At 39.8% G+C, this 21,117-nt stretch overlaps 1 protein-coding gene and 1 long non-coding RNA gene across 3 annotated transcripts in view; one reads left to right on the forward strand and one right to left on the reverse strand.

Annotated features, from left to right (window-relative positions):
- LOC119654246 (orcokinin peptides type A-like) overlaps positions 1 to 21,117 on the reverse strand; it is a 65,809-nt gene that overhangs the window by 18,932 nt on the left and 25,760 nt on the right. The gene's annotated exons all lie outside the window — the stretch shown is intronic.
- LOC119654249 lies at positions 14,981 to 16,681 on the forward strand. The gene is made up of 4 exons (XR_005249801.1): positions 14,981 to 15,443; positions 15,501 to 15,613; positions 15,669 to 16,456; positions 16,524 to 16,681. It is a non-coding gene; the product is annotated as an uncharacterized LOC119654249 (long non-coding RNA).

Consider the following 21,117-nt stretch of genomic DNA (forward strand, 5'->3'; position numbering starts at 1 on the left):
AAATGATGAAATGCGAACAAAAAGGAATCAAATCAATCCCCTCCATTCGTACTACGTAGTTTCTTTCTCACTGAGAGTGTGACGTTATTGAAAATGTTAAATCATAGAAAACCCTAGTATAGACGCACTTGGAACTTTACTTGGGGATAGAATAATAACAACTATAATTTATTCCAATGGCTTTTGGGCGGTCTGCTTAAAGACGATAGACATGAAAGGCAGCCAAGGCTCCGGTTTATAAATTTTCTAAAAGCTTATGTTTTATTTCATATGAAAACCATTATTTCTTTAAATTTATACGATAGAATTAACATAATAAAGGACGAAATGTGGATGTACAATATTAAAAGTCAGAATGACGAGGAGATAAATGAGAAAATATCCTGTTTGAGTAGATCCTAACACTGAGAAAGCGCAAAAATGAAAACCCAATTTTCCATCTGCATTTATGTAAATATGTCTAGGGGATTTTAGTAACATGAAATGTTGTACCTGAACTTCTGTACAAAAATGAACAAGACACTTTACTATACAATCGAGTGTGCCCCCTGCTGTTTAGATCCTCTCACGCTCTTATCTCTTAATGTGTTTAGTCATGGAACATTTATCTGCTTTTGAGTGATATTCAGAAGACTTGCTTAAGAACTAAAAAGTAATATTCCTTCTTTTTGAATGCCAAATTCGTATATTTTAATAAATTGACCGAAGATAATGAAGTTGCATTGCTATCCTTTGATTACCAAAAAATCGACCGGAGAGCGGTCCTAGTTATCGAATCTCAAGTAATGCACATGGGAAGGAAACTCTCCTTTTATCTATAAAATTAATTGTCGCCTGATTCCAGGGAATAAAATTAAAATAGATGAGAAGCCAGCCTTAATAATTTATGAAAAGGTAAACAAAAAGTATTTTCTGAAAAAAGGATATTTTTTTTTGACACTCGTAAACTTACATGAATAATTTTCCCTGCATGGATCAATGCCAATAGTAAAACGCGACGGAATGCAATAAAGGACGAAATCAACATGACCGCAGGGAAAATACCACCAATCTGTTTTCCTCATTGTTCTTATTCTCAGGGCTAGAAACGATTTTTAATGCATTAGTTGTGTATTTTCGTCTCAATTGCGGAGAATAAATGTCACGGACGTGTAAGGATTCAACTATTCAAGTATATTTATTCGTGGCATTATTTTGTACACTGTACTCGTATATATGCAAGTTGTGCGTACTTTTGTTTTACTCTTATTCTCTCTCTTCGGATCATGGAAGGAAGTCTTGGAGTATTACCTCCAATCGCCTATAAAACGTCCACATGTCGTATATGGTGGGAGGAAGAACTTTCTTACGAGAAAAGAGGATTTGGGAACCACAAAATTTGGACAAAATCCGCTTTAGAACGGGTAAAATATTTATTAAGTTAGACGTTGGGATAGTATTTGATGCTAAAGACTTTGTGGAATGCGTAGTTGATGATAAATTCAATTAAATTGAATAAGTCTTTTTGCCAAATGTCCTTTCCTATAGAACTATAAATGGGACATATTTTTGCAAATAATCTTTTCAGTATTATATTTTTGATGAATTTTAGTTTTTTGTCCGAATCCGTATCCTTCAATTGATGACCAAATATTGCGACATCACATCTCCTTCTATAATTCACACAGTCTTAATCTCAAATCCATGCAGCAACTCGTTTGTCCTCACGTTCAGGTACCTTTGAACCACCTTATGCGATCATGATTATCACCTAATGCAATGCATCCTACAATCATCTATTTATAATAGAGATTAGCTATTCTCTATGCTGACTCTCGTTCATTTACGGCCAGTTTAAAAGGATTAACTATTTCTCGTCCCCGATGACTTTGTAAGGTTGATTTAATCAACGAACATTTAAGGATGTTGCTCGCCATTTATATCCTTCTACTTAGCACCGAAGAAGTAATAATTACTACACTTTGCTTTGGAATGGTTTAATTAAGCAGCTTTCGGAGGATATTAGTCTTTCAAAGGGAATTTTTTACTCAGGTGATACTCTATTCAGAAAGGAGTTTTTTTTTCGATTCTTTGCGAGCTTTATGGTAAATCTATAATGCCTGTTCCAATCAAGCAGGTGCAGATTATCGAAGAGAAATGTTTTTTGGATAATGTGTCCTCATTCGTTTAATTTCAAGGAGTAGGTCCAAAAAAATAAAAGTTTGCTCCTTACAGCTCCTTTGAGTTGTTACACTTCGACAACAAATAGAAATGACAATAGAGATGTCTCTTTTAAATTGATTTAATTTTACGAATTCACAATTTACTTTAACCTGCCGTGAACATTAAAGTCGATGATTCGATTTCCCAGTGTATTGTTTTGGTTTACATGTATCCAATTTCAGAACCGAACTTACCTATCAAAATTCTTCTGTTCAAAGTGTCTCTTTATAAGGCCAAGACCACAAAGTAAGACCATACTTTTGCCAGTTCCCATTGTTTTTTAGAAACTTGTACCATAAGCGAACAAAATTATGAGCTCCTAGTGGTTTTCTAGTGAAAAATCCTTTGAAGGATCTTCAGTCCTTTTAATGAGGATGGACGATTCCGACCTTTGCATTACGATAAAATTTTTGCTTGAAATCAGGACTATTTAAAGTGGATAAGGTTACAGTGGCCGGTACGTCTATAAGGTCAATATCAATGGTAAGAGACTCTACCTTCGGCGGAATAATGATGTATGCCAGGGCACCAAGAATTTACTGGAGTAACATTTCAACTGCGGTAGTCAGCTTAAAGAGCGGATATTTACTTAAATAAATCCTATTCAAGGTCTTGTGCAAAACGAAACCTGATTCAAATCGGTTTTTTTTTCCGTCCGTCTATCTGTCTGCCTCTTTCTTTATGGAAACACACTGACCTGAACATGCTAGTGTGTGGGTTTCTTATCCACTAAAACTACCCCTGACTCCCTGGGATAGCCATAAGCTGTTACATCATTGGGCGGAGTTAGCTCACTCTAGCTCGATCTCGTTTCTTCTATACGTGGCGTCTGAAACCGCGCCTTCTTGATCTTTTCTACCGCATCCTTTTAACGTACTAGCATACTCTGCACCACATTTGCTGGCGCTAGCACCTCTCCTAGAGTTTCCTCTAGCTTCCTTCTTTCTTCCACGAACCGTGGATAGTGGCAGAATACGTGCTCTCCGTAGTTTGAACAATCGGGTGAGGTATTAAGTACAAGCCTGTAGAGGTACTGGCGATATCGTCAATGCCCCGTGAGAAACTGGGTTAGATCATGATTGATCTTACCGTGCCCGTCTTTCCAACCACTTCTTGATGGAAGAGATGAACCTATGTGTCCATCGATACTTCCCCGAGCGCTACCAAAACTCTTGCAATCTATTTACAGATCTACCTTTTGGCGTCCTTCGTTTGCGATAAAGGAAAGTTTGACTTCGCATTGAGTATGTTCGTCATCTCATATGCCAGAATATCAATCTGCATCATTCCGGAGATGACGAACACTACATCATCTGAAACAGTCCTGAGGGCAGAGCATACCCTCAGGGGTGTGTTTCGGTTTGCAATACGATTGAGCTCATCACCTTAGCTATAAGCAACCTAGAATTATGCTATGGCTTTCCCTCGTTCAGCATTATCCTTGCCAGGGCTATACTCGCAGTGATACTTTGTCACAAACATACTGCACGTGTTGCTTATAACGAAGCTTGGCGTCTATCATTCCTCTCATTTGATGGCCGGCTTGGAAGTGGTGATATGGTTCCCAATTTGGTGATGAGGACCGTTTCCGTTTTTTTTCTTGGTAAGTGTCAGACCAGAACTCTCTAGCCAACCCTTTGGAATGGGCATAATTCATCACCATCGAGATGCTTTGCAAAAACCACCAGCGTTATATCGTTGGCGTAACCCACCACTGTGGCTTCCTCCGGGACGGGAAGATTGAGTACATCGTTGTACATGATGTCCTGGAGTAGCCGGCCCAGCATGGAGCCCTATGGGTTCCCGGCGGAGACCACCTCCGTTCTTGTAAATATCTGTTGACAATAGTTGCGAAATAGGCGAGAAGGAAGAGGGGATGCCAATCTTTCTCAGGAATTCCCGTATTAAGCTCCAATTGGCAGAATTGAATACATCTCGTTCAGGGTCACCACCACGAAATATTTGCTGGTGCTATCATTTCCATTAATTGCATCATCGGCCAAGCCACGCACATAAGTCACCAATTTGATGGCATCAATGATTGATCTCACATTACAGAACCCATACTGCCAATCTCAGAGACCTTCTTGGCTCTCAACAACCAGGAATAATCTAATGTTGATTACTTACTCCAGCATTTTTCCAACAGTGTCCAGAAGACATATGGGTCTGAGGGAGTTCACCTGAAGGCTTACCAGCATTAAGCGGCAGTACCAGCTTCTGCCACTTCCATGCTGCAGGAAATATCCCTTTGAACTTGCACGCTTCGAGCAACCCAGCGAACATGACCGGCCTAGGTTTCCCGCCAGCTTAATGGTCTATTCGGTATGGTTTGTTGCCCCGTAACACAAATCTCCAACAGCTCGTATCTGGTAACTGATGGTCGATTAAAGGTGTTAATGCCCACCTCTTGCTGAGGATCTAACTCCTGGGTAATTTTCATCAAGAGGGAAGATCATGTTCGCTTCCGAGCAGAGCTCCCCAAAGCATTTCTTTTTGCTCCGTTGGGTGGCGAACTTGAAGGTTGTGCTGGCATCCTTATAGGCGCACTCTTTTTGCCCCCGCTTGATCCAACCTACTGCCCTCTAAACCGATCATCTGGTTCTGTGGAGGCTGATTGAAGGCTGGCCTGTTCACTATTCCATCAGTAGTTGGGCCTTCTACTGGGGAATGAGCACTTCCTAGACATGGATGCATCACATGCTTTGGCGATGAATTGTGGTATATGAACAGCTCTTCCTGTAGAGGTGCATGTTTTATCAGTTGGTCTCAACATACCTTTAAGAAGATCTGGCCATCCGAAGTTTTTACTGACCAGTCTGAAATTATTCTTGGTTTGGATCATGTTGAAGCTTTGGCTTGTTGCTCCATCCATATTTCAAATGTGATTGCCTGTGATCGCTGTAGGTGATACACGCTGACACACCCGGAAGTATAATGTACTAGGGCTATTTGTCTTCCATACATGCAAAAGCAGAGTGTAAAACTTCTTTTTCATCGAATATAGTCGAATTTCCGAAGTTGGCCCTAATTTTGATATTTATTGAAAAGGGTTGGAGTGTCTATTTAAGCGGCTTGCTGTTAACATCTATTCTTATGGTAATGTGTGAAAAAAATTCAGTTGTCAGAGATATTTTGGTTCTTGCTCAAATATGCGAATGAAGCCGCAAAATCGCAGCAACTTTGAAAAATTAACAAAATCCATGCCATCCACCAGCCCGTCTACTCGGGTCTATGGAAAGCCTTAAGGAAGCATTTGGTGTTTTTAAAATCAGATTAAGCCGATAGATAGTAAATGAGAAAGGTCTGAACTATGTAATTGCAAAGGAAAAGCTTTCCATTAAGAGTATTAAAGAGATAAAGAAATCGCTACCGTAAAGATATCAAAATAGCCTCACTTTGAGGTGCCACTCATTTTTTGAGAAGGATCGTCACCGTGATTTTTCAATGTAGGGGTCTTCTCCTTCTTCCTATTCTCTCATCCTCTGGGGTTTGGACTAATAATTCAAAATTAATCATGATATTACCTAAAAGCAATACTTTGCAAAACCATCACCTTTTAAGGTGGTGACGTCCCACTGACCCCATAAACTCTTTACCTTTTCCGGCGATTGGTTGGAAAATTCAACCTTTACCATTGTGCTACTATTTAAAGATTATCTGTTCTTATGAAACGGAGATGTATCCTTTCCAATCAGATGGTACTCACTGAGAAACGCCCACTCGAGTATACCAAGTAGTTGAGAAAATGGTGGAGCATGGTGGCGGCTCTTTGACGGTAAAGGAATGGATTGCATCGTAGCATGGGCAGATCCCGAATTTGAATCCTATAGGGAATTGTTGGGCTTATTTGAAATAAAAAAAAATAACCACCAAAGGAGATTAGTAAGTTGTGGGACTGTATACAGGATATCACCAGAAAATGTTGTTAAACTCCATGATTCTATGCCAAATAGGATAAAACATTTGAAAAAAACAATACTAAATACATTAAATTCCGTAAACTTGTGCTCAAGATGTGGGACAGCCACATCGACGCCACAGGACGATTGGCAAAGAGGCATTATCTGTCTCATATATAAAAAGGGAAATATCACACAGTGTGGCAATTATTATTATCTATAAGATATTCTCCCCTATCTCGCTAGGCCGGATAGCCCCATACGCCCAGAACATCATTGGCCCATACCAAAGAGGCTTCACTCCAGGCAAATCAGCAACAGATCAGATTTTCTCTCTGCGGCAAGCGATGGAAAATCTGTTGGAATATGGGCATTAGTTGCACCATCTCTTCATCGACTTTAAAGCCGCATATGATAGCATAGCCAGGGTAAAACTGTACATGGCCATGAGAAAATTCGGTATCCCGACGAAATTCATAAGACTGACTAGGCTGACCCTGACCGATGTGCGAGGCCAGATAAAAGTAGCAGGATCACTCTCAAGACCATTCGACATCAACAACGGTCTACGACAAGGGGATGCCCTATCATGCGTCTTCTTTAATCTGGCCCTCGAGAAAGTGATCCGTTATGCTGAGGTAAATGCAAGGGATACGATCCTCTTTAAGTCCACCCAACTACTGGCCTATGCTGATGATATCGACATCATGGGAAGAACGATCCGAGACGTACAAACTGCCTTCATCCAGATCGAGCAGGCGGCGATTGGCGCGAGATCTTGGGCCGCACCATAGGGTCAAAGCTTTTACTGTACAAGGCAATGATCTTATCAGTCTTCATGTGTTCCTCGGAGACTTGGTTTCTTAGCAAAAAAACTACGAACTCTTGGCGGCGTTCGAGAAAAGAATCCTTCGAATAATTTTTGGCCCCTATATGAGGATGGACGATTCCGTAGCCTACATAACGACGAAATCTATGAACGATACCATGACCGTCCGGTTCTGGATAAAATCAGGCTCAATAGGTTACGAATGGCGGGTCACTTAATCCGTATGGATAAGGATGATCCAGCCCAGAAAGTCTAAAAGAGCAATATCTAGTGTAGAAAAAGAAGACGAGGCAGACCCTGCCTGAGATGGAGCGAAGGCCAGGACGCCAGACAGATTTGAGGGATATCGAACTGGTGGACCTCGGCGCAAAATCGGGATGTCTGGAGTTCCTTATTAAGGCAGGCCTAGACCGGATACCGGTTGTAGCACCCTTGATGATTATAATTTACATTCGGTTAAAATACACAGCCATGTTCTGGAGCTGAATGAAAAGTGTGAAATGCCACTTTGAATTTTATCCAGATATCTCATGTATGCTCAAAAGCACAAGGACATATCTTAAAATTTAAATGCCAAATTGCCACTTGTTGGTTATTTTCTTTTACCATTAAATGTCCTTGGAATGTAGATTCACACTGAATTCAACTTGCTACGTCGAACACTGCATCCCTGATACCCCGATGAAGATTAGTTTCCACTAAAAATAGCAAGCGGCGGTGAAGTCCTTTTTTTAATGTATCATAGAATCAATAAGCTCACTTTCCTTCAGAAATCACTTTCCCTCCAAAATCATTTTCCATTTGATGTTGTTTATTTTTGCTCTTGGAATGTCTACTAAAATACATAGATTTATTTTAAGGAATCAGAATTCTACTCCCATGGCTTATGAATAAAGAAGCTTTCTTAGCGAGGGTTGAAATCAACCTTGAATGGAATTTGAAAGTAAATGAACCGTTTTTACATGACGCCTTTCTCCAAAGTTTTTAAATTTTTCCGATGAATGTACGATAGTTATCGATACACTCATTCGAAAAAAAACATTAGTCTTCGGTAAAGGAGTACATAGCCTTGTGATGACAAAATCTTTGAGAAAATATTGGCGGTGGGAGAGTATACTCCAATCTTAGCGGGCTTATAGTGAACTGCAAGTAGCAATTGATTGAAAGATACCGACCTTTGCTTTCTGTAAAATATCTATAGGCACGAGTAGCGGGCTCTGCAAACACTTTTCTTTTTAATATTTCTATATTGTTTGTAAATCTTCTATCTTGTTACTATTGAAATCCGTTGGATACCAAGTCCCCAAATGCTCAATTTATTTCTACAAATCTGTTTTAATTGAAGAGGGCCGAATGTTAATTCCGACTATGACTGAAGTAAATACGGATTAATTCAGAAGTCAGGTAACTACAGGACACTTTGATATTTAAAGATATCTCAGGGCAGTTATCGACCAATTTATTCTATTTGCATACTATCATCTAAATTAACAAACGTGGATCCACAAATGTTAAACCACCTACAAAAACCACAAAGTTCATCCGTAACCTACGCATATCTGATTCCAGCCGCCAACTGATATGGTAGAACCTAAGCTATTTAAGTGTACATAATGTTTAGCTATAAATTCCTTAACATGCCCCAGGGAGTGTTCTACGAAAAATATTGTACTATAAAATACAACAGCTATGATGGTTTTTAATAAGTCATTACGAGAATTCTCCTGAAGGAATAAAAAAAGTTAGCCTCTTACTTTAGATCATCATTTCCGCCAGATAAATGGTAATAATGTGAGGCCTGAAGCTGTGTCAACTCTTCAAACGACGAACATTTTTCAATTTGCCTATTTTTTGTGCTAAAAACAAAGGAGCTTCTGGTATTCATTTTGAATGAGAAAGGGATGCTTTTAACTTTGTTACATTTTTGTTACTTTTCATATTTTTGTTAGAAAGATTCAACGGTTTGTAACGTTGTAGGATGTACCTATTTCAAACAAGTTAGACAATATAATTAATTACTTAATTTGATGAACAATTTCGGATGTCCTTTTGGAGTGAATGTCCTTTTTCTCTGTTCATATTTACTTCAAGTAGAATTTCCGTAAACTTGAAATTTAAAGAATGTTGAACAATCTGTTTCGGATGATAACCAACGTATCCAGTTTCAGATGAAAAGGAATGTTTCCAATACAAGCGTTTCCAACAAGTTATGATTTGACCCAAGGATATTATTTTCTAATATCCGTTGGATGCATTGTTAACTATCTGGGGACTATGTTTCAATTTGTAGAAATCTTGAGGTCGATTTCATATTTTTTTTTTCTTCTTTCTTTTAGAAGAAATGTTCTGCTCAAGTAAGAAGCGCCACATAAAACATTCTATTCGCGTGGGAATTTATATTTGAAATAAATAGAAAAAATGAAGTTAATGTTTATTTTTCCTCAAGAAGATTCCAGTGTCTTAGGAGGAAAAAATAAATAGGGAATGATATGTATATCAGTGAAATAATGTTCCCGTGAAAATTGTGTAGCTATGCTAAAAAACCGCATGAAGATACATATCTTTACATAATTAAATCAAAATAAAGATGCCCTCGTTGACGATGTTTTTCTATCTCAGTTTGTCTCTAGAAATTATTGTATATTTGTTTTGAAATTGTGAAGTATACTTCTTTCATTAAGTTAATGGGACGTATCGATTTGTTTCAGGACGTACATATATATATGTAAATACAACATGGAGCTGAAGTGAATATGGGCTAAGAAGGGAACATTTGAGATCGAAAGTGTAAGTAACAGACACCTCTATCAGTAAAGTATCTAAATCTGAGTTTAATTTGATTTATCTCAACATCTCGTGCCCAGATGCCTTATATTGTCTCTGCTTAAATTAGAGTCCATGATGCGCATTTGTTAAGGTGTCAAATGAAACAAAATAAAATCGAGTTACTGTCTGTCTGTCACACGTACTTTACTCCAAAACGGCTAAACCGATCCAAAAGAAATTTGGTGGACATATGAGAACTATGAAATCCCCCGAATATAGTGAGTGACATAAATTTACGTGTAGTTTCAAGGGGGACACCCCATACATATAAAAGGGGATCGGAAAATTTTTTTCCATCGAATGTAGTCATGTGGGGTATCAAATGAAAGGCCTCAATTAGTACTTTCCGAATCTGATACGCACGTGAATTGCAAAGTTCGCAAGTAAGCAGCCAAAATGTACAGATTTAAAGGGGCGTTTAGATTCTGATATCGGCTCAAATAAACTTACTAATAGTATATTACCAACTTTTAGAAATTGACTGAAAACTCCCCTTAAGTTCATCCAAGGAGTACTATATAGAGGCATAGAGGACAGTGTCGTACATATGCATGCCATGTTTCATGAAACTCCGGCCATTTGTATCAAAGTTATTACAGTTCAAACTTATCAATTTTGCCCGATTTGTACTGATGAAGGGGGTTAACTTTATTTAAACAGATATTCAAACCGCACCTATTTTGCAGCGGATATCCACCCTAATACTCGCAACTCTAATTGAGACCTATGACTCCCAGCACCGCTATGTTTGGAGAAAAAAATGTGAATCTTTTTTTCCTTTGTATGATGAAAACCTCACCCCGTTAAACTTTACACAAAGCCTTGCCTTTAACTAAATGGGTAGGATCTCATATGTAAGTTAACGAAATTTCATCTCAATCGGTTTAATCGTTTTTGAGAAAAGTGCATATGACAGACAGATATGGCGGGCTGCCGGAACATGGACACGGATCAAGGAGCATAGGGAACTGAAGGCTCTTATTGTCGCTGCGAGTGGGGATGTGATTTGCTTAAGTTCTAGCACCGCGGAAAATCCAAGGAAGTCAAACGTAGTATACACCTTCATAAAAAGAAATTCATAATTGCGTTGGTCACGGAAGCAGAAGTTACCAGGGTCAAGGAAGAAGGGTCAGAAAAGAACTCGCGTATGGTCACAAGTCTCTCGAGTCTGTAAAGGAAGTTAAGTTAAGTTGATATGCTGCTCCTTCAAATAGACCCCCGCCATGCAGTGAAATGGAGTAAAGCCACCGCCGCAGATGTATTCATCGCTGGTCGTGTGGTTTCTGCAGATCTGCTACTTTTGGTTATACGAAAATTCTAGAATCGAAGGCTTTTCGTAAAGAGTGTAAGAAAGGGATGATTATCAAGACGACGAAACACAGCACTCGCTTTAAGTACGACAATTGCAGGGGTATTTCCATTCCGTCGCAAACATAATAGCTATAATAATCCTAGATTGCATTAAGGAATAACTCGAAAACTTGAACAACAGAGAAGAAGTTGCCTTCTCTAGATCCTCCTCCATTGATTAACATTCTGCAAATAATTTTGAAATCGTAAGTGGAGTTCCGATTTCTGCTCCAACCACTTTTCATCAATTCCGAAAAGGCATTCGACAGTGTGAACAAGGGGGAAGGAGCATCTTTAGTGTTTTACGCAAGAGGGGCATTCCGAAGAAACTAATAGCTATTATCAGAGCCATATATAGTACATATGATGGCGCAAAATGTTACATGCTGTACCGAGGTTGAATTTCAGAGAAATTAGAGGACCGAAACGGGGACCGTTAGGTTCGCATTTTGTAGTCAATACAATATTCTCTTCGTTATAGGTGACGTTCTTTAAGCTGCCTTGTCCGGAGGACATCGAGGAATTCAATGACACATGATATCTTTCCTCGAATACCACGACTACGATAATGACAAGTGTTCCCTCTCTCATCGAGTCACCGATTGGCGAGATGACTCTGGCTTTGGGAGAAAAGTAGGTAGAATTCAACTGAAGATAATAGTGTTTTCTGTTCACTCCTTGCTGGAGCATAGGGCATCCAGAGATTCAGATTATGCTTCAGTTTCAATATCATCACACTTAACACCTGTGCAAGTGATAAGCTCACAGCAGTGAGACAAACACAAGATGAACACAAATACCCATGACGACTAGAATTCGAGTCCAGAGCAGTGCGATTGGGAGACTGACACTATACCCTCTCAATATAAACACCAACAAAAACATTTTTCTCATGTGACGAGCCATCGTACTGTCCCTATCTGCATTAATGGGCAGAGCATCGAAGGCGTTTATGAATATAGCAAGCGTAGTTTCTGTCGACGGTGGCACCAAACTGTATATCGCGGGACGTATTAATAGGGCAAGGTCCACCTTCGTGGCTCTGCCTAAAATCTTGAAATGCAAATACTACCAAAACAAGGTCAAATTGTGACTGTCCAGCCTTGCGCTGGGAAAAATTGAGGTACTCATTTTGACCAGAAAGAGGATGCCGTCCTTGCATCCCATATCGGTCAGCGAGTTGATTATAGAGTCAAAACCAGCGGTTAAATACTTAGGTTTAATGCTCTACTCGAAGATGAGCTTCTTTGAGCAAATCAATGCAGCAGCGGACAAGAGCACAGTTGGAGTCTCGGCTTGAATTGGCTAATGGCGAATGTTGGGGGCCCTGTATCTACCAGGAGAAGCCTTCTTGTGGAAGCAACGCAGTCTGTCCCGCTCTATGGCGCGAAGGTATGGACTGATGCTCTTGACAGGGAAATGTGTCAGAGAGCAGAGACCAGGAGCTTTGCTCTGCTTATCGCACTGTTTCAGAACCGGCTTTGATAGTGATCGCGGGACTGATTCTCATTGCTCGTCTTGCTAAGGAGCGTAAAGTTATCTATATCTGCAAAGACCCAAACTTAAGAGACGTGGTTGCCCGCGAAAAACAACAACGCACACTTTTCGAGTGGCAACTCTCTTGTCAAAATAAGCCAAGAGGCAGATGGACTGCGCGGCTCATCGCAGTTTAGATCCATGGCTGAACTAAATCCATGGTGAGATTAATTATTTTCTTACCCAATTGCTAAGTGGGAAGGCAAGATCTTTAGATTGGGTGTTCTGCAATGGAGTCGCTGACGACGTTGAATACACCTTTTTGTCTTGTGAAAGGTGGGACAGCTTTCGTCACCAGCTTTATGCAGACACAGAGGAATTCTCTCCAGACAACAGATTCAGAGCGATGTTGAGGAGCGTTAGTAGATGGAGTCGTGTTGTGCATTATGTTCGGACTCTTCTTGTTGTGAAGAAGATTGAACTCAACCGGCAGAGGGATCGGATGCAAGGGGCTCCCTGAACTAATAACTTCCTTCCTTAATTTAATTTCTGCCTATGCCATACTGTGGAATTCACCTTCCAGAACAGTAGAGGAGATATACAATCGTCTCAGGATTCCTGGCGGGAGTTAAAGCGCATTTCAACAAACCGTGAACACATAGACATGGTTAACACTCCATTAAGTGTGAATGGCAGCCATATACTATTTTTTGATCACTTACAATTCAGAAAGTTATCAGTCGAACATAGTTAATAACCTTGCTGGTATGTAATGTAAACATCCATGCTATTATCATTCTAGATATGAGAAGGTTATTTGCAAAAGTCGCTACTTCCATTTTTGTAACGAGATTTTCGATAATAAAAACATGTTTTCACATATCCAAATGTTCCTGACAATTGCTTTGTGCAATATAGAACATTGGTACAACCCCTTCTTTGTTATTGTTATTGTTTCATCAATATATGGTATTTGCAATGCGACTGTGCTTTTGTTTTACAATCATCACATTTAATTCTGTACAAGTGATAACCCTACAGCACCGAGACAAGCAGAAAGACTAACAGAAACATCCATGACGAACCAGAAGGAGAATCCGTAGCAACGAGCAGAACATTGTTTTGAAAGCATTTAGATCCTTTGGAACCTAAATCAGGACTATTGTCCTTCAAGTTGACGAAATATTTACAATGATGGAAATTGGATATTTCGAAAGTTGTATATATGTACTTTATAAGGATGTAACCTTTGCCACGTTAATCATCATTAATATTGAAGCCCGCATACATAAAATAACCAAATCGTAGTCGAACTCCAAAGACGTTAAGGTTTATTAAGCGATGTTAATAGAGACGTGGCATATATCCCCCCTTAAAGTTATGTTTTGTGATGGTGTCTAGAAGGCCGGTTTTTTTCTCTTTCAGAATATATTCTTCTACCTTGAATTATGTATATGAGTTGATATTAACAATAATAGTTGATGTTACACTAGCACGCAATGTGGTCAGCACTGCGTTCCCCGGGGATTATTACCCTTATTTAGCTCAGGTGTGCTTTCACAACCAAGTCGGCTGATAACTGAAAGCTACGCTTGGATACAGATCCTTTTGGTAACAATGAAATTTGAATTGTGACGTTCGGTTGCGACAGCTTAATACTTTAATCTCTAAGGTATCTTTTCATGTTTGAGATAATGCAACTTTAAAAATCTGAGTACAATTTTCATTGTAAAGCCTTAAAATGGAGGAATACTTGTTTTAGGCACTCTTCAGCCTCCTTCTTGGATATATTTCTAAGGCATGACAATTACCCCACGTCATCTACATACAATTTTTTTCCATCCATTTCCATTCATCCTAATTAAACTTTAAAAACATTCTCACAATTCGATTTATCAGTATCAGGACGTTCCGGATGTAATTGTTATTCTCCATGCAATTGTTATTCCCCATCCGGGGATATTTAAAGAAGTTTAAAATTAGCTCTTGCAAAGGCAGAGCTACTTTTTTACCAGAAATGTCCAAACCATTGAAGAAACCGTCTATGCGGAGGTTGAGCCTTTTTTGTATTATTCAATCGCAATTGTTAACCACTTTTCAATCATAATTTAATGATTATCCCAATTTCTTTTATATGCTTGACAATATCCCTGGAAAATGTTGAACTACAATCAGGGAGAAAAATTAATTTCAGTGAAATAATGTTTTGTTAAAAATTATTATGTGCAAGTCTATAAATGCTGACATTGCAAATCCCTTGTAAATTTAAAACCACTTCCATCGTTTATAGCTCTGAAAATGACATTTATTCATTACTTTCAAATTGCCAAGCTACAGGGAACCATAATAATAATGATTAACGCTATTAAACCGTGGGTATATCATAAATGGATGGATAACTGAATGATGAAAATTACTTGATTGATATTGCCAGAAATCCCCAGGTGATATTATTGACGTAAAATATTCTCAATTGGATATGCGAAATTATATTAATGTATAATTTTAACACTATTTCTAATATTTACCAATTCCATTATTCAGTTAGTTGACTATGTATCTATACGTACAATCCCTTGAATAAGAAGAAGATATCAATCTTTCTCTTTTCTCTATTTAGAAATGTAATCAAAACTTTCAATGCATTTCCATTTCAGATCGTAAGCAAAACGAGATAAACCACGTCGCATTTCCATTTTTTTAGAGAAAAATTTTATATGCAAATTAATTAAGACAGTCACGTACTAAATTCTTTAATTCCAAAAAAGTTTCACAAAATAAGATTGAATAGAATATTATGGAAAGTTGGATAACTTTTACAATGGAAAAATGCACCATGTCATGACTTTTATCATAAGGTAGGCATATTTTTTCCTAGCAATGAGATGCCCTATTTGTTTAACTTCATCTTTTAGTCACGAAAAACAACAGTCCATTTATGAATCCTGGAAGTTTGATGACTTTCCTACCAGTAGTTGGGAATTAAAGATGAGATTTCGGTATAAAGGCAGGCCTTAGTATTCACCAGGTACATATATATATATATGAATTTCCCATTCGTTAAGTTAAATGCTAATTTGTAGTTTGAAACATCATTCATGAGAATAATTTATGAGTATTTCTGTTAAAATACATTTGGAAAATTGTCACAGAGTATCTTTCACCGAGTTATGTAAGATTAAAATGTTAATATCAATATTCACTTCAAATTATCAATTGAGATTTAATTTTTGATTTTATTTTTAATAAAACTTTATTCCAATTTTATTGGCTTTATTTTTAACGATAAGTAACGGATGAAAAAATAAAGTCATGAAAAATAGGTAATTCTTTCAAATATGTAAAATGAACTGCAGAATAAGATACTCCTATAATAGTCCATTGGTAATTTGTAGTAATCAGGGTGGTAAGGATATTTCAACACCTACTAGAGCTAACTTGGAAATTACAGCCCCGATTGATGCCTTATGGGAAGAAACAACTTACATATCTCAGAGAGATCAAAAAGAGAAACCGCAGCACGTTTCGAAAAATATTGTGATAGGGTCGCTCAGTGTTTGGGGTTGTTGAAACTAAAACATTTTTATCTACGTGAAGAAATCCAGTGTGGGGCGCTTTATTATTGGGAAAGAAAATATTACACATTCCATGGTGGGAACTACAGTAAAGTTTGTTCTCAAAAAAGATATCGCAACCATTCATCGCAATTAGGAGATAGTTACAATCGCTCCTTATAGACATTCTGGAATGTCTGGCATAACTTTCAAACCTGAATCCCGTAGAGAACATTTAAAAGATTATCGCGTGACAAGTTTATACCGAAAGCGGGTAATATTGGAATGTACGCATGTTCAAAAACGTAGCGAGGGTGGTAAGAGAATCTATGTATATGTATTTGATTGGATGTTTGATAAAACTTACAAATTGACTTTTTTCAGTAATTCAAAGGAAATAAGGTGCAACAGACTATGTGCTAAATTGTTTTTCTTTTGTTAATGGCTTTGGATTAATGTGGTAAGAGAGAAGCTTGCTTAGCAGAAGCTTGAATACACTCATTCGCGATAAAACCAAAAACTGTTAGAATGAATTTTCAGATTCGTGGCAATGAAAATAAAACTACTTTTTAGATTTGAAATGAAAATGATTGAGCTATTGATTTGTTGATGAAGACAATGGAGAAATACATGACATTTATTATATTATTTCATCATCATCAACGGCGCTACAACCGGTATCCGGTCCAGGCCTGCCTTAATAAGGAACTCCAGACATCCCGGTTTTGCGCCGAGGTCCACAAATTCGATATCCCTCAAAGCTGTCTGGCATTCTGACCTAGGCCATCGCTCCATCTGAGGCAGGGTCTGCCTGGCCTTCTTTCTCTACCATAGATATTGCGCTCATAGACTTCCCAGGCTGGATCATCCTCATTCATTCGGATTAAGTGACCCGCCCATAGCGACCTGTTCAGCCGAATTTTATCGCCAATAGATTTCGTCGTTATGTAGGCTACGAAATCGTTCATTCTCATGTAGGGTGTCAAAAATTCTTCGGATAATTCTTCTCTTAAACGCGGCCAAGGGTAGGCAATTTTTCTTGCAGATCTCCAAGGAATACATAAGGACTGTCAAGATCATAGTCTTATACAGTAAGAGCTTTGACCCTATGGTGAGACGTTTCGAGTGAAACAGTTTTTGTAAGCTGAAGTAGGCTCTATTGGAGATAGGAGAAATTTTCAACGATCCCAAAGTTGTAGTCTCCTATCTTTATTGTTTTCGTTTGACCAGTGCGATTTGATGTTGTTGGTTCTTTGTTCTTTGGCACAGACGTTGCCACTATGTACTTCGTCTTGTCCGAGATCTCGCGTCGCCTGTTCGATCTGGATAAAGGTAGACTATACATCTCGGGTTGTTCTTCCAATAATGTTAACATCGTCAGCATAGGCCAGTAGTTGTGTTGACTTGAACTGGATGGTGCCTCTTACATTGATATCTGCATCATGAATCACTTTCTTCAGGGCTAGATTAAAAAGGATGCATGATAGGGCATTCCTTTGTCGTAGACCGTTGTTAATGTTGAATGGTCTTGAAAGTGATCCTACTGCTTTTATGTGGCCTCGCACATTGGTCAGGGTCAGCCTAGTCAATCTTATCAATTTCGTTGGGATACCGAATTCTCTCATGGCCTTGTACAGTTTTACCCTGGCTATGCTATCATAGGCGGCTTTCAAGTCGATGAAAAGATGGTGCAACTGATGTCCATATTCCAACAGCCAATTATGTTCTGAGCGTATGGGGCTATCCGGCCGGCAGTGATACTCTATAATTGCAGCACTGCGTGATATCTTACTTTTTACGTGCCTCGTTGCCAGTTCTCAGGCATAGGTTTATTGTCTCACACCTTAGCGTCAGTTGATGAACCGCTTCGTGTAGTTGGTCGCCTCCATATTCAACGAATTCATATCATTTAGTCAGACTTAATTTTAAGAATTGGAGTTGCCTAATTTTCATTCTTTGTACTATTATAGGAAGTGATTCAACTTCAAATCTGGTGGATTTTGAACCAAACGATAACATATAATAGATTTTCATTGTTGGAGGCAGCATCATTGACAGCACCCTTAAAACAAGTAAACGAGAGATTGCTCTCTTGTTGTGTCATTAGAAAACGTTTTTTACGCTATAGACAAGAAGATTAGTAGGCGAAAATTCTGAGGCGTAGACACATCAAGGAAAAACTGAATTCATTGTGTAATGCTTCTTCCGCCTTGATCCTGTTCGGAAGTTTCGCTTGCCTCCTCTAGATCGAGTTCGCCACGTTTCTCGCCCCATTAACGCAAGGCTGTGTTTTTTGTCGTTGAAAGATGTTTGACTCAGCACCCCAATAGTGCGTACCATCTCCAGCTTTTTAGCCAATTAAACAGCGAACGACTCTACTCTCTATGAGAATTAAATGGAAGGTACCTTGGGCTGCAGACAGGCTTTCTGCGCTCTACAGACCTGGCCGCTAAGACTGGACTAATGGGTGTGGTTAACGCCTAAGTAACAACTGCGTGCTATGATTAGGCATTGGTTCAAGCAGTAATATTGCAAGAGATATCGGCATCTTCAATTTGATTACCATCTTTAGCGTACATGTATTAAATGGGGCCGACTATCCACTTAAGTGTGATGATATTTTATTTATAATACATATGATGTGGCGCTCTGAGGTGGCGGTGAGGAAGACGGGGAGCAGCCCTTTCGGCCAAACCAAAACCAAGTGGTCAAGGCCTCTATGTGGTGGCACCGGGAGCCGCTTCACTATGGTTTTCTGACCGTGATGCAGTAGGCAAATGCTTCACTGGTCTAATTAGGGCAATCAGACCCGAGTCTGCACGGGAACTCATCTGAAGTGGCAACAGGTCATGTCGGGTCACCTTACCAGTAGTATACTGATACCATGGGAACCAGAATAGCCCCTGAATTCTCATATCTTAGGAGAATTTCTTCAGCTGGGTTGTTGTGGTTGGCACCCTAGTGGGTGCTTCATGGGGGATGTGGTTATTTTCAAGCAAAAAGAGACCTCAAACGTGATGGGGCGTTTTACTACGTGTGCCGTACTCCAAAGTTCGGTAGAGATTGAGGTAAGTTTTGCCCCCAATAGAATGAATAAACTGAGCCAAGTACTCAGTATAGACTGATACCGTTGTGCTTATCTCAGCGGGGCTCTCATTGTGGTCACAAAATCAATCCGTGTCTTCTTGGGATTAAGTCAACGACACAGGTAATCACGTTAAATCAGAAGGACGTAACTCTGCATATGATATATTGCCGCCCTCTTAGAGCATATGATCTAGAAGAATTTTCGGGGGATGTGCTCTCGGCCTGGTTATTTGCGGGTGTTTCATGGTAGTTGTGGTTGCATCCGTATCGCGAGTACAGCTCCTTGTGGGCTCAAGAGTTACACTGTATAACACGGTACCTATTCATTGTGGCAAAGGTGTTAGATAGACCTCGTCCCGTTGGTATGAATGCTGAGCCTCTGATTGTGGTATCAAAATCAATCCGTGAGATTGGTGGCGTCGTAAAAAAAGGAAATACGTGGAGGAGGGAGTATTTTTTGGTCAGTGCAGGTTCGGAAATTGAAAAATGTTTACGGAGGTCGTGGGAAGGTCTTCTTTTGGCGTATGATGTTCACATCTGAATTTCGAAATGAAAACAATTGTAATGACAATTTATCAACTAATGGGGGAGTTAAAAGCAAGAACATCACCAAAGAACGCCTAAACTGATGCCAAGGAAAATAAACTGAATCCAAATGTATCGCCACCTTGGGTACTGGCGATATTGGAAGTCTGTCGATGGCTGGAGCGTGATTCGAGCCCCAAGCGTAACATAGCCATTCTGACCGACAGCCAAGCGGCCATCAAGGCCTTGTATTCAACGACGACATCCTCCCGGTTGGTGGGGCAGTGCAGAGACACGCTCAACCATCTGGGCGGTACGCTCAAGATCACTCTCCTCTGGGTTCCCGGGCATAGGAACATAGAAGGGAATGAGCGGGCTGACGGACTGGCCAAGCAAGGCTCTGCTCTTGGCAGTCCCTCGGGGAATACAGTCGGTGTTCCGCTGGCGGCTGTCGGGGGCCGAGTCTACTCGCACTACCTAGCAGCCGCGGGCCTGAGATGACGAAGGCTTACAAGCTGTGCCAAATCAAGAAGAATTTGGCCCGCTTATAACATAGCCCGATCACGAGAGCTCCTGTGCCAGACGCGTGCAAATGCATTTAAGATTACGGCGGTCTGCACGGGGCACTGGCCAATAGGGGACCATGCCGCTAGGCTCGGCTTACCCTACAACTCGCATTGCCGAAGCTGCTGAGAAGGAAGGGAAACCCTCATGCACTTTCTCTGCGATTGCCCGGCTCTGGCTCGAGTCAGGCTGCGGACACTGGGTAAACCATTCTTTGGGGACCTCAGTGAGATTTCTAGCTGCAGGGTCGGAGAGCTGCTTTCCTTCGTGAATGCTACGGGCTGGCTCTGAAGATCCGAGCCAGCTGGACTCTGCTTCCCTGTTCTTATAACAACAGTCACGGTCTTAGGAGTTTGTGGCATCAAAACGGCGCACCAATGCGCTAATTGGGCTCCTCGGAGCGGCCACTGATACCTACCTACCCCCATCTACTGGGATATCGTGATATGATGCCATGAAAACTATCGAAGTGACCTCATCACAAACTGATAAATGATACTAACATATTTCAGTTATATTCCATGCAGCGTTGTTGGAGACATAATTATAATATATATAAATGAAAGCATGTTAATAAGAATGAAAGACTAAATTGCATGGATTGCGCTACCGAATGGTGCTTAATGTTCAACAAGTGAGGACATTAGAGACTATTGTTTACGGCAGCCGTCTTTCGGGACAGGCAAGGGTTCTTTATCGACTTTACGAATCCTGTAACAACAATAAACTCTGACACACTCAAAAAACTTCGAAGGGGGATTCAAATACGGCGAAAAGAAAAACTATCCAAAGGTGTTAGGCT

Source organism: Hermetia illucens, chromosome 4, assembly GCF_905115235.1.
Source record: "Hermetia illucens chromosome 4, iHerIll2.2.curated.20191125, whole genome shotgun sequence".
In the NCBI taxonomy this organism is placed as follows: domain Eukaryota; kingdom Metazoa; phylum Arthropoda; class Insecta; order Diptera; family Stratiomyidae; genus Hermetia; species Hermetia illucens.